This window comes from Dermacentor variabilis, chromosome 10, assembly GCF_050947875.1.
Source record: "Dermacentor variabilis isolate Ectoservices chromosome 10, ASM5094787v1, whole genome shotgun sequence".
NCBI lineage: Eukaryota > Metazoa > Arthropoda > Arachnida > Ixodida > Ixodidae > Dermacentor > Dermacentor variabilis.
The window spans coordinates 57,680,266-57,692,877 of NC_134577.1; positions in this window are offsets into that span (position 1 = coordinate 57,680,266).

Consider the following 12,612-nt stretch of genomic DNA (forward strand, 5'->3'; position numbering starts at 1 on the left):
AGCTTATAGTGCATGACAAGCTCAGCGCCTGTTCACTCATAACTGAAAAGCTCAGATTGCACTCCTATATCATTTTCCCAGTTAAATGGACGTTTACTCTCACTAAATTACATTTCTGATAAGCTAATATGTGCAAATTGTCGCGCAAGAACATAAGCTCACTAGTTCCTAAGTGCACTGATCTTCACTCACTGCAATGAAAAGGTCAAATTCCACGCATCGCTCCCACTGGAAATGCACTTATGCTGGCTCTAACTGACAGGGCTCACAATCGAATTTGCTCAAAATGGTTATCGCTAAAAAAACGTAAGCCTATAGTGCATGACATCCCCTGCGCCTTTTCACTGACATAACTGAAAAGCTCAGATTGGACTCCTATACCATTTCCCCGGTTAAATTAACGTTTACTGTCACTAAATTACATTTCTGATAAGCTAATATGTGCAAATTGTCGCAGAAAAATACATAGTCCCACTAGTTCCTGAGTTCACTGATCTTCACTCACTGCAATGAAAAGGTCAAATTCCACGCATCACTCCCACTGGAAATGCACTTACGCTGGCTCTAACTAACAGGGCTCACAATCGAATTTGCTCAAAATAGTTATCGCTAAAAAAACGTAAGCCAATAGTGCATGACAACCTCAGCGCCTGTTCACTCACATAACTGAAAAGCTCAGATTGGACTCCAATACCATTTCCCCGGTTAAATTGACGTATACTCTCACTAAATTACATTTCTGATAAGCTAATATGTGCAAATTGTCGCGCAAAAACATAAGCTCACTAGTTCCTAGGTGCACTGATCTTCACTCACTGCAATGAAAAGGTCAAATTCCACGCATCGCTCCCACTGGAAATGCACTTATGCTGGCTCTAACTAACAGGGCTCACAATCGAATTTGCTCAAAATAGTTATCGCTAAAAAAACGTAAGCCAATACTGCATGACAACCTCAGCGCCTGTTCACTCACATAACTGAAAAGCTCAGATTGCACTCCTATACCATTTCCCCGGTTAAATTGACGCTTACTGTCACTAAATTACATTTCTGATAAGCTAATATGTGCAAATTGCCGCAGAAAAATACATAGTCCCATTAGTTCCTGAGTTCACTCATCATCACTCACTGCAATGAAAAGCTCAACTTCCACGCATTCATCGCTCCCACTGGAAACGCACTTATGCGGGCACTAACTAACAGGGCTGACAGTCGAATTTGCTCAAAATGGTTATCGCTAAAAAAACGTAAGCCTATAGTGCATGACAACCTCAGCGCCTGTTCACTCACATAACTGAAAAGCTCAGATTGGACTCCTGTACCATTTCCCCGGTTAAATTGACGTTTACTGTCACTAAATTACATTTCTGATAAGCTAATGTGTGCAAATTGTCGCAGAAAAATACATAGCCCTACTAGTTCCCGAGTTCACTCATCATCACTCACTGCAATGAAAAGCTGAAATTCCACGCATTCATCGCTCCCACTGGAAACCCACTTATGCTGGCACTAACTAACAGGGCTGACAATCGAATTTACCTCAAAATGGTTATCGCTAAAAAAACGTAAGCCTATAGTGCATGACAACCTCAGCGCCTGTTCACTCACATAACTGAAAAGCTCAGATTGGACTCCTATACCATTTCCCCGGTTAAATTGACGTTTACTGTCACTAAATTACATTTCTGATAAGCTAATATGTGCAAATTGTCGCGGAAAAAACAAGCACAATGGTCCCTCTGTGCTCTCCTAGATATTTTCAAAGCTGAATGAAATACGAATCGAATAGCATCCGCAGCGAAACGAATTGAATATGGAATACTTTCAGAACAGTTCTCTATTGAGGAACTTCCGTTCTCACCATTCGGTTTTCACCCATCCCAAGATATTCCTACATTACTAAGTTTTCGTGAATAAATTGCACGAAGTGAGGTTTAATAAAAGGCCAAATGAAACAATAGAAGCACATAAGCAGTTTATTCGCATGCTCGGGCCCATTGCTGTGTGCGAATTAGAACAGCCTAGTCGAGAAAAAGAGTTAGTGACAGTGGGATGAAAGCACAAACCCCATTTAGGAGACTACAGCAAAACAATCATGTACAATGGACTTTACAGCAGACCTTGCACACCACAGTCAACTTTGTGAGGCTGGGCTGAAGTAGAGAGCTCGTTAAATAATTATACAGGCAATTAACCTAGCAGAGCGAAAGGCATTGGAAAGATTGTGATGAAAAGTCCGGTCTTCGATCAGCTCACCTTGCCGCTCTGGCACCTATGGTTGCCTCCGGGTGCTGCCTCCCACGCTTGACCTGTTCACGAAGCGCGAAACGCTGGCGTCGTCCTTGGTTGACAGATGGGTGCAGGACACGACCAGGTCCATCTCGTGCCGGCCGTCCGCGGTAACGATGAACGAACGAAAGCAAAGCATGCAGGGCATATGTGAGAAACAAGGTGAAAAGAAATGATGATACAAGAGTACAGGACACCATCAGGACGCCATCAAACTCCACCTTGTTCTCTGATTCGGCAATGTCTTCTTTTTTGCACCGATACCGATTATATACTCTATAAACGCATTATTGCCGTCAGCGTCACAAATGCACATATCCTGTCGCTAACATACATGATTGATAAACGCATTAATGCAAATTAGTTATCGGGAAAAAGAAAAAAAATATATAGCCCGCAGCAACCTCAGCCACGTCGTGCTCACTCATTCCGCTAAAAAGCTAAAGTTCGACGCATTCATCACTCCCCCTCCAAATGCACATATACAGACACTTGCTTGCATGACTTATTAATGAATTTATGCAAATTACTTAGAGCTCAAAACATATCATCCTTTAGCTCCATAGACCTTCCGCCCGGTCGTGCCCGCGCCATTCTCCTAAAAGCTTCCTAACACATCCATCACTCCCCCTGCAATTGCACATATACAGACGATAATTTACACGAATGTTAAACAAATTTAAGCAAATTATTTATCGCACAAAAAACACAAGCCTATAGCCTGATCGAACTTCAGCGCAGACACATTACCTCACTGCACCGAAAATATCAAACTTGACGCAACCACCACTTCCCCTGCAAATGCACATATAAACACACTACCTGATATGAATAATACACGAATTTACTCAAATTAGTTATCGCTAAAGAGAGATTATAGACCGTGGAATTATCTGCGCAGTCTTACTCACTGACATCTCTGAAAGGCTCTAATTGCATGCATCAATCACTCCCGGAGCAGAAGCACGTATACACAAACTGACTTACACGATTAATAAACTATATTGTGAAAAATAGTTATCACGGAAAAGAAACATCAGCCAAGCTCATTGGAACGTCAGTGTACTATAAGACACAGTGCGTGTTCACTCACTCCTTTAAAAAGCTTCAATGCGACTCACACATCAGTACCCCTGCAAATGGACGTATACTGTCACTAAGTTACATGTCTCACGAGCGATTATGTGCAAATTTCTATCCCGGAAAAAACATAGGCCCACTGGTACCCCAATGCCCTCATGTTCACTCATTCTAATGAAAAGCTCAAATTACACGCATACATCGCTCGCAATGAAAATGCGCTTATACTGGAACTAACAGGGCCGACAATCGAATTTCCTCAAAATGGTTATCGCTAAAAAAATCGTAAGCCTATAGTGCATGACAACCTCAGCGCCTGTTCATTCACATAACTGAAAAGCTCATATTGGACTCCTACACCATTTCCCCGGCTAAATTTACGTTTACTGTCACTAAATTACATTCCTGATAAGCTAATATGTGCAAATTGTCTCAGAAAAATACATAGTCCCACTAGTTCCTGAGTTCACTCATCATCACTCACTGCAATGAAAAGCTCAAATTCCACGCATTCATCGCTCCCACTGGAAACCCATTTATGCTGGCGCTAACTAACAGGGCTGACAATCGAATTTGCTCGAAATGGTTATCGCTAAAAAAACGTAAGCCTATAGTGCATGACAACCTCACCGCCTGTTCACTCACATAACTGAAAAGCTCAGATTGGACTCCTATACCATTTCCCCGGTTAAATTGATGTTTACTGTCACTAAATTACATTTCTGATAAGCTAATATGTGCAAATTGTCGCAGAAAAATACATAGTCCCACTAGTTCCTGAGTTCACTCATCATCGCTCACTGCAATGAAAAGCTCAAATTCCACGCATTCATGGCTCCCACTGGAAACCCACTTATGCTGGCGCTAACTAACAGGGCTGACAACCGAATTTGCTCAAAATGGTTATCGCTAAAAAAACGTAAGCCTATCGTGCATGACAACCTCACCGCCTGTTCCCTCACATAACTGAAAAGCTCAGATTGGACTCCTATACCATTTCCCCGGTTAAATTGACGTTTACTGTCACTAAATTACATTCCTGATAAGCTAATATGTGCAAATTGTCGCAGAAAAATACATAGTCCCACTAGTTCCTGAGTTCACTCATCATCACTCACTGCAATGAAAAGCTCAAATTCCACGCATTCATCGCTCCCACTGGAAACCCACTTATGCTGGCGCTAACTAACAGGGCTGACAATCGAATTTGCTCAAAATGGTTATCGCTAAAAAAACGTAAGCCTATAGTGCATGACAACCTCACCGCCTGTTCACTCACATAACTGAAAAGCTCAGATTGGACTCCTATACCATTTCCCCGGTTAAATTGACGTTTACTGTCACTAAATTACATTTCTGCTAAGCTAATATGTGCAAATTGTCGCGCAAAAACATAAGCTCACTAGTTCCTAAGTGCACTGATCTTCACTCACTGCAATGAAAAGGTCAAATTCCACGCATCGCTCCCACTGGAAATGCACTTATGCTGGCTCTAACTAACAGGGCTCACAATCGAATTTGCTCAAAATGGTTATCGCTAAAAAAACGTAAGCCTATAGTGCATGACAACCTCAGCGCCTGTTCACTCACATAAGTGAAAAGCTCAGATTGGACTCCTATACCATTTTCCCGATTAAATGGACGTTTAATCTCACTAAATTACATTTCTGATAAGCTAATATGTGCAAATTGTCGCGCAAGAACATAAGCTCACTAGTTCCTAAGTGCACTGATCTTCACTCACTGCAATGAAAAGGTCAAATTCCACGCATCGCTCCCACTGGAAATGCACTTATGCTGGCTCTGACAGGGCTCACAATCGAATTTGCTCAAAATGGTTATCGCGAAAAAAACGTAAGCCTATAGTGCATGACATCCTCTGCGCCTGTTCACTCACATAACTGAAAAGCTCAGATTGGACTCCTATACCATTTCCCCGGCTAAATTGACGTTTACTGTCACTAAATTACATTTCTGATAAGCTAATATGTGCAAATTGTCGCAGAAAAATACATAGTCCCAGTAGTTCCTGATATCACTGATCTTCACTCACTGCAATGAAAAGGTCAAATTCCACGCATCGCTCCCTCTGGAAATGCACTTATGCGGGCTCTAACTAACAGGGCTGACAATCGAATTTGCTCAAAATGGTTATCGCTAAAAAAACGCAAGCCTATAGTGCATGACAACCTCACCGCCTGTTCACTCACATAACTGAAAAGCTCAGATTGGACTCCTATACCATATCCCCGGTTAAATTGACGTTCACTGTCACTAAATTACATTTCTGATAAGCTAATATGTGCAAATTGTCGCAGAAAAATACATAGTCCCACTAGTTCCTGAGTTCACTCATCATCACTCACTGCAATGAAAAGCTCAAATTCCACGCATTCATCGCTCCCACTGGAAACCCACTTACGCTGGCTCGAACTAACAGGGATCACAATCGAATTTGCTCAAAATGGTTATCGCTAAAAAAACGTAAGCCTATAGTGCATGACAACCTCAGCGCCTGTTCACTCACATAAGTGAAAAGCTCAGATTGAACTCCTATACCATTTCCCCGGCTAAATTGACGTTTACTGTCACTAAATTACATTTCTGATAAGCTAATATGTGCAAATTGTCGCAGAAAAATACATAGTCCCACTAGTTCCTGAGTTCACTGATCTTCACTCACTGCAATGAAAAGGTCAAATTCCACGCATCGCTCCCACTGGAAATGTACTTATGCGGGCTCTAACTAAGAGGGCTGACAATCGAATTTGCTCAAAATGGTTATCGCTAAAGAAACGTAAGCCTATAGTGCATGACAACCTCACCGCCTGTTCACTCACATAACTGAAAAGTTCATATCGGACTCCTATACCATTTCCCCGGTTAAATTGACGTTTACTGTCACTAAATTACATTTCTGATAAGCTAATATGTGCAAATTGTCGCGCAAAAACATAAGCTCACTAGTTCCTAAGTGCACTGATCTTCACTCACTGCAATGAAAAGGTCCAATTCCACGCATCGCTCCCACTGGAAATGCACTTACGCTGGCTCGAACTAACAGGGATCACAATCGAATTTGCTCAAAATGGTTATCGCTAAAAAAACGTAAGCCTTTAGTGCATGACAACCTCAGCGCCTGTTCTCTCGCATAACTGAAAAGCTCAGATTGGACTCCTATACCATTTCCCCGGCTAAATTGACGTTTACTGTCACTAAATTACATTCCTGATAAGCTAATATGTGCAAATTGTCGCAGAAAAATACATAGTCCCACTAGTTCCTGAGTTCACTCATCATCACTCACTGCAATGAAAAGCTCAAATTCCACGCATTCATCGCTCCCACTGGAAACCCACTTATGCTGGCGCTAACTAACAGGGCTGACAATCGAATTTGCTCAAAATGGTTATCGCTAAAAAAACGTAAGCCTATAGTGCATGACAACCTCACCGCCTGTTCACTCACATAACTGAAAAGCTCAGATCGGACTCCTATACCATTTCCCCGGTTAAATTGACGTTTACTGTCACTAAATTACATTTCTGATAAGCTAATATGTGCAAATTGTCGCGCAAAAACATAAGCTCACTAGTTCCTATGTGCACTGATCTTCACTCACTGCAAAGAAAAGGTCAAATTCCACGCATCGCTCCCACTGGAAATGCACTTATGCTGGCTCGAACTAACAGGGATCACAATCGAATTTGCTCAAAATGGTTATCGCTAAAAAAACGTAAGCCTATAGTGCATGACAACCTCAGCGCCTGTTCACTCACATAACTGAAAAGCTCAGATTGGACTCCTATACCATTTTCCCCATTAAATGGACGTTTAATCTCACTAAATTACATTTCTGATAAGCTAATATGTGCAAATTGTCGCGCAAAAACATAAGCTCACTAGTTCCTAAGTGCACTGATCTTCACTCACTGCAATGAAAAGGTCAAATTCCACGCATCGCTCCCACTGGAAATGCACTTATGCTGGCTCTAACTGACAGGGCTCACAATCGAATTTGCTCAAAATGGTTATCGCTAAAAAAACGTAAGCCTATAGTGCATGACATCCTCTGCGCCTGTTCACTCACATAACTGAAAAGCTCAGATCGGACTCCTATACCATTTCACCGGTTAAATTGACGTTTACTGTCACTAAATTACATTTCTGATAAGCTAATATGTGCAAATTGTCGCAGAAAAATACATAGTCCCACTAGTTCCTGAGTTCACTCATCATCGCTCACTGCAATGAAAAGCTCAAATTCCACGCATTCATGGCTCCCACTGGAAACCCACTTATGCTGGCGCTAACTAACAGGGCTGACAATCGAATTTGCTCAAAATGGTTATCGCTAAAAAAACGTAAGCCTTTAGTGCATGACAACCTCAGCGCCTGTTCTCTCGCATAACTGAAAAGCTCAGATTGGACTCCTATACCATTTCCCCGGCTAAATTGACGTTTACTGTCACTAAATTACATTCCTGATAAGCTAATATGTGCAAATTGTCGCAGAAAAATACATAGTCCCACTAGTTCCTGAGTTCACTCATCATCACTCACTGCAATGAAAAGCTCAAATTCCACGCATTCATCGCTCCCACTGGAAACCCACTTATGCTGGCGCTAACTAACAATGCTGACAATCGAATTTGCTCAAAATGGTTATCGCTAAAAAAACGTAAGCCTATAGTGCATGACAACCTCACCGCCTGTTCACTCACATAACTGAAAAGCTCAGATCGGACTCCTATACCATTTCCCCGGTTAAATTGACGTTTACTGTCACTAAATTACATTTCTGATAAGCTAATACGTGCAAATTGTCACGCAAAAACATAAGCTCACTAGTTCCTATGTGCACTGATCTTCACTCACTGCAAAGAAAAGGTCAAATTCCACGCATCGCTCCCACTGGAAATGCACTTATGCTGGCTCGAACTAACAGGGATCACAATCGAATTTGCTCAAAATGGTTATCGCTAAAAAAACGTAAGCCTATAGTGCATGACAACCTCAGCGCCTGTTCACTCACATAACTGAAAAGCTCAGATTTGACTCCTATACCATTTCCCCGGCTAAATTGACGTTTACTGTCACTAAATTACATTTCTGATAAGCTAATATGTGCAAATTGTCGCAGAAAAATACATAGTCCCACTAGTTCCTGAGTTCACTGATCTTCACTCACTGCAATGAAAAGGTCAAATTCCACGCATCGCTCCCACTGGAAATGCACTTATGCGGGCTCTAACTAACAGGGCTGACAATCGAATTTGCTCAAAATTGTTATCGCTAAAAAAACGTAAGCCTATAGTGCATGACAACCTCACCGCCTGTTCACTCACATAACTGAAAAGCTCAGATCGGACTCCTATACCATTTCCCCGGTTAAATTGACGTTTACTGTCACTAAATTACATTTCTGATAAGCTAATATGTGCAAATTGTCGCAGAAAAATACATAGTCCCACTAGTTCCTGAGTTCACTCATCATCGCTCACTGCAATGAAAAGCTCAAATTCCACGCATTCATGGCTCCCACTGGAAACCCACTTATGCTGGCGCTAACTAACAGGGCTGACAATCGAATTTGCTCAAAATGGTTATCGCTAAAAAAACGTAAGCCTATAGTGCATGACAACCTCACCGCCTGTTCACTCACATAACTGAAAAGCTCAGATTGGACTCCTATACCATTTCCCCGGTTAAATTGACGTTTACTGTCACTAAATTACATTTCTGATAAGCTAATATGTGCAAATTGACGCAGAAAGATACATAGTCCCACTAGTTCCTGAGTTCACTCATCATCGCTCACTGCAATGAAAAGCTCAAATTCCACGCATTCATGGCTCCCACTGGAAACCCACTTATGCTGGCGCTAACTAACAGGGCTGACAATCGAATTTGCTCAAAATGGTTATCGCTAAAAAAACGTAAGCCTATAGTGCATGACAACCTCACCGCCTGTTCACTCACATAACTGAAAAGCTCAGATTGGACTCCTATACCATTTCCCCGGTTAAATTGACGTTTACTGTCACTAAATTACATTTCTGATAAGCTAATATGTGCAAATTGTCGCGCAAAAACATAAGCTCACTAGTTCCTGAGTTCACTGATCTTCACTCACTACAATGAAAAGGTCAAATTCCACGCAACGCTCCCACTGGAAATGCACTTATGCGGGCTCTAACTAACAGGGCTGACAATCGAATTTGCTCAAAATGGTTATCGCTAAAAAAACGTAAGCCTATAGTGCATGACAACCTCACCGCCTGTTCACTCACATAACTGAAAAGTTCATATCGGACTCCTATACCATTTCCCCGGTTAAATTGACGTTTACTGTCACTAAATTACATTTCTGATAAGCTAATATGTGCAAATTGTCGCTGAATAATACATAGTCCCACTAGTTTCTGAGTTCACTCATCATCGCTCACTGCAATTAAAAGCTCAAATTCCACGCATTCATGGCTCCCACTGGAAACCCACTTATGCTGGCGCTAACTAACAGGGCTGACAATCGAATTTGCTCAAAATGGTTATCGCTAAAAAAACGCAAGCCTATAGTGCATGACAACCTCACCGCCTGTTCACTCACATAACTGAAAAGCTCAGATTGGACTCCTATACCATTTCCCCGGTTAAATTGACGTTTACTGTCACTAAATTACATTTCTGATAAGCTAATATGTGCAAATTGTCACAGAAAAATACATAGTCCCACTATTTCCTGAGTTCACTCATCATCACTCACTGCAATGAAAAGCTCAAATTCCACGCATTCATCGCTCCCACTGGAAACCCACTTACGCTGGCTCGAACTAACAGGGATCACAATCGAATTTGCTCAAAATGGTTATCGCTAAAAAAACGTAAGCCTATAGTGCATGACAACCTCACCGCCTGTTCTCTCGCATAACTGAAAAGCTCAGATTGGACTCCTATACCATTTCCCCGGTTAAATTGACGTTTACTGTCACTAAATTACATTTCTGCTAAGCTAATATGTGCAAATTGTCGCGCAAAAACATAAGCTCACTAGTTCCTAAGTGCACTGATCTTCACTCACTGCAATGAAAAGGTCAAATTCCACGCATCGCTCCCACTGGAAATGCACTTATGCTGGCTCTAACTAACAGGGCTCACAATCGAATTTGCTCAAAATGGTTATCGCTAAAAAAACGTAAGCCTATAGTGCATGACAACCTCAGCGCCTGTTCACTCACATAAGTGAAAAGCTCCGATTGGACTCCTATACCATTTTCCCGATTAAATGGACGTTTAATCTCACTAAATTACATTTCTGATAAGCTAATATGTGCAAATTGTCGCGCAAGAACATAAGCTCACTAGTTCCTAAGTGCACTGATCTTCACTCACTGCAATGAAAAGGTCAAATTCCACGCATCGCTCCCACTGGAAATGCACTTACGCTGGCTCGAACTAACAGGGATCACAATCGAATTTGCTCAAAATGGTTATCGCTAAAAAAACGTAAGCCTTTAGTGCATGACAACCTCAGCGCCTGTTCTCTCGCATAACTGAAAAGCTCAGATTGGACTCCTATACCATTTCCCCGGCTAAATTGACGTTTGCTGTCACTAAATTACATTCCTGATAAGCTAATATGTGCAAATTGTCGCAGAAAAATACATAGTCCCACTAGTTCCTGAGTTCACTCATCATCACTCACTGCAATGAAAAGCTCAAATTCCACGCATTCATCGCTCCCACTGGAAACCCACTTATGCTGGCTCGAACTAACAGGGATCACAATCGAATTTGTTCAAAATGGTTATCGCTAAAAAAACGTAAGCCTATAGTGCATGACAACCTCAGCGCCTGTTCACTCACATAACTGAAAAGCTCAGATTGGACTCCTATACCATTTTCCCCATTAAATGGACGTTTAATCTCACTAAATTACATTTCTGATAAGCTAATATGTGCAAATTGTCGCGCAAAAACATAAGCTCACTAGTTCCTAAGTGCACTGATCTTCACTCACTGCAATGAAAAGGTCAAATTCCACGCATCGCTCCCACTGGAAATGCACTTATGCTGGCTCTAACTGACAGGGCTCACAATCGAATTTGCTCAAAATGGTTATCGCTAAAAAAACGTAAGCCTATAGTGCATGACATCCTCTGCGCCTGTTCACTCACATAACTGAAAAGCTCAGATTGGACTCCTATACCATTTCCCCGGCTAAATTGACGTTTACTGTCACTAAATTACATTTCTGATAAGCTAATATGTGCAAATTGTCGCAGAAAAATACATAGTCCCACTAGTTCCTGAGTTCACTGATCTTCACTCACTGCAATGAAAAGGTCAAATTCCACGCATCGCTCCCACTGGAAATGCACTTATGCGGGCTCTAACTAACAGGGCTGACAATCGAATTTGCTCAAAATTGTTATCGCTAAAAAAACGTAAGCCTATAGTGCATGACAACCTCACCGCCTGTTCACTCACATAACTGAAAAGCTCAGATCGGACTCCTATACCATTTCCCCGGTTAAATTGACGTTTACTGTCACTAAATTACATTTCTGATAAGCTAATATGTGCAAATTGTCGCAGAAAAATACATAGTCCCACTAGTTCCTGAGTTCACTCATCATCGCTCACTGCAATGAAAAGCTCAAATTCCACGCATTCATGGCTCCCACTGGAAACCCACTTATGCTGGCGCTAACTAACAGGGCTGACAATCGAATTTGCTCAAAATAGTTATCGCTAAGAAAACGTAAGCCAATAGTGCATGACAACCTCAGCGCCTGTTCTCTCGCATAACTGAAAAGCTCAGATTGGACTCCTATACCATTTCCCCGGCTAAATTGACGTTTACTGTCACTAAATTACATTCCTGATAAGCTAATATGTGCAAATTGTCGCAGAAAAATACATAGTCCCACTAGTTCCTGAGTTCACTCATCATCGCTCACTGCAATGAAAAGCTCAAATTCCACGCATTCATGGCTCCCACTGGAAACCCACTTATGCTGGCGCTAACTAACAGGGCTGACAATCGAATTTGCTCAAAATGGTTATCGCTAAAAAAACGTAAGCCTATAGTGCATGACAACCTCACCGCCTGTTCACTCACATAACTGAAAAGCTCAGATTGGACTCCTATACCATTTCCCCGGTTAAATTGACGTTTACTGTCACTAAATTACATTTCTGATAAGCTAATATGTGCAAATTGTCGCAGAAAGATACATA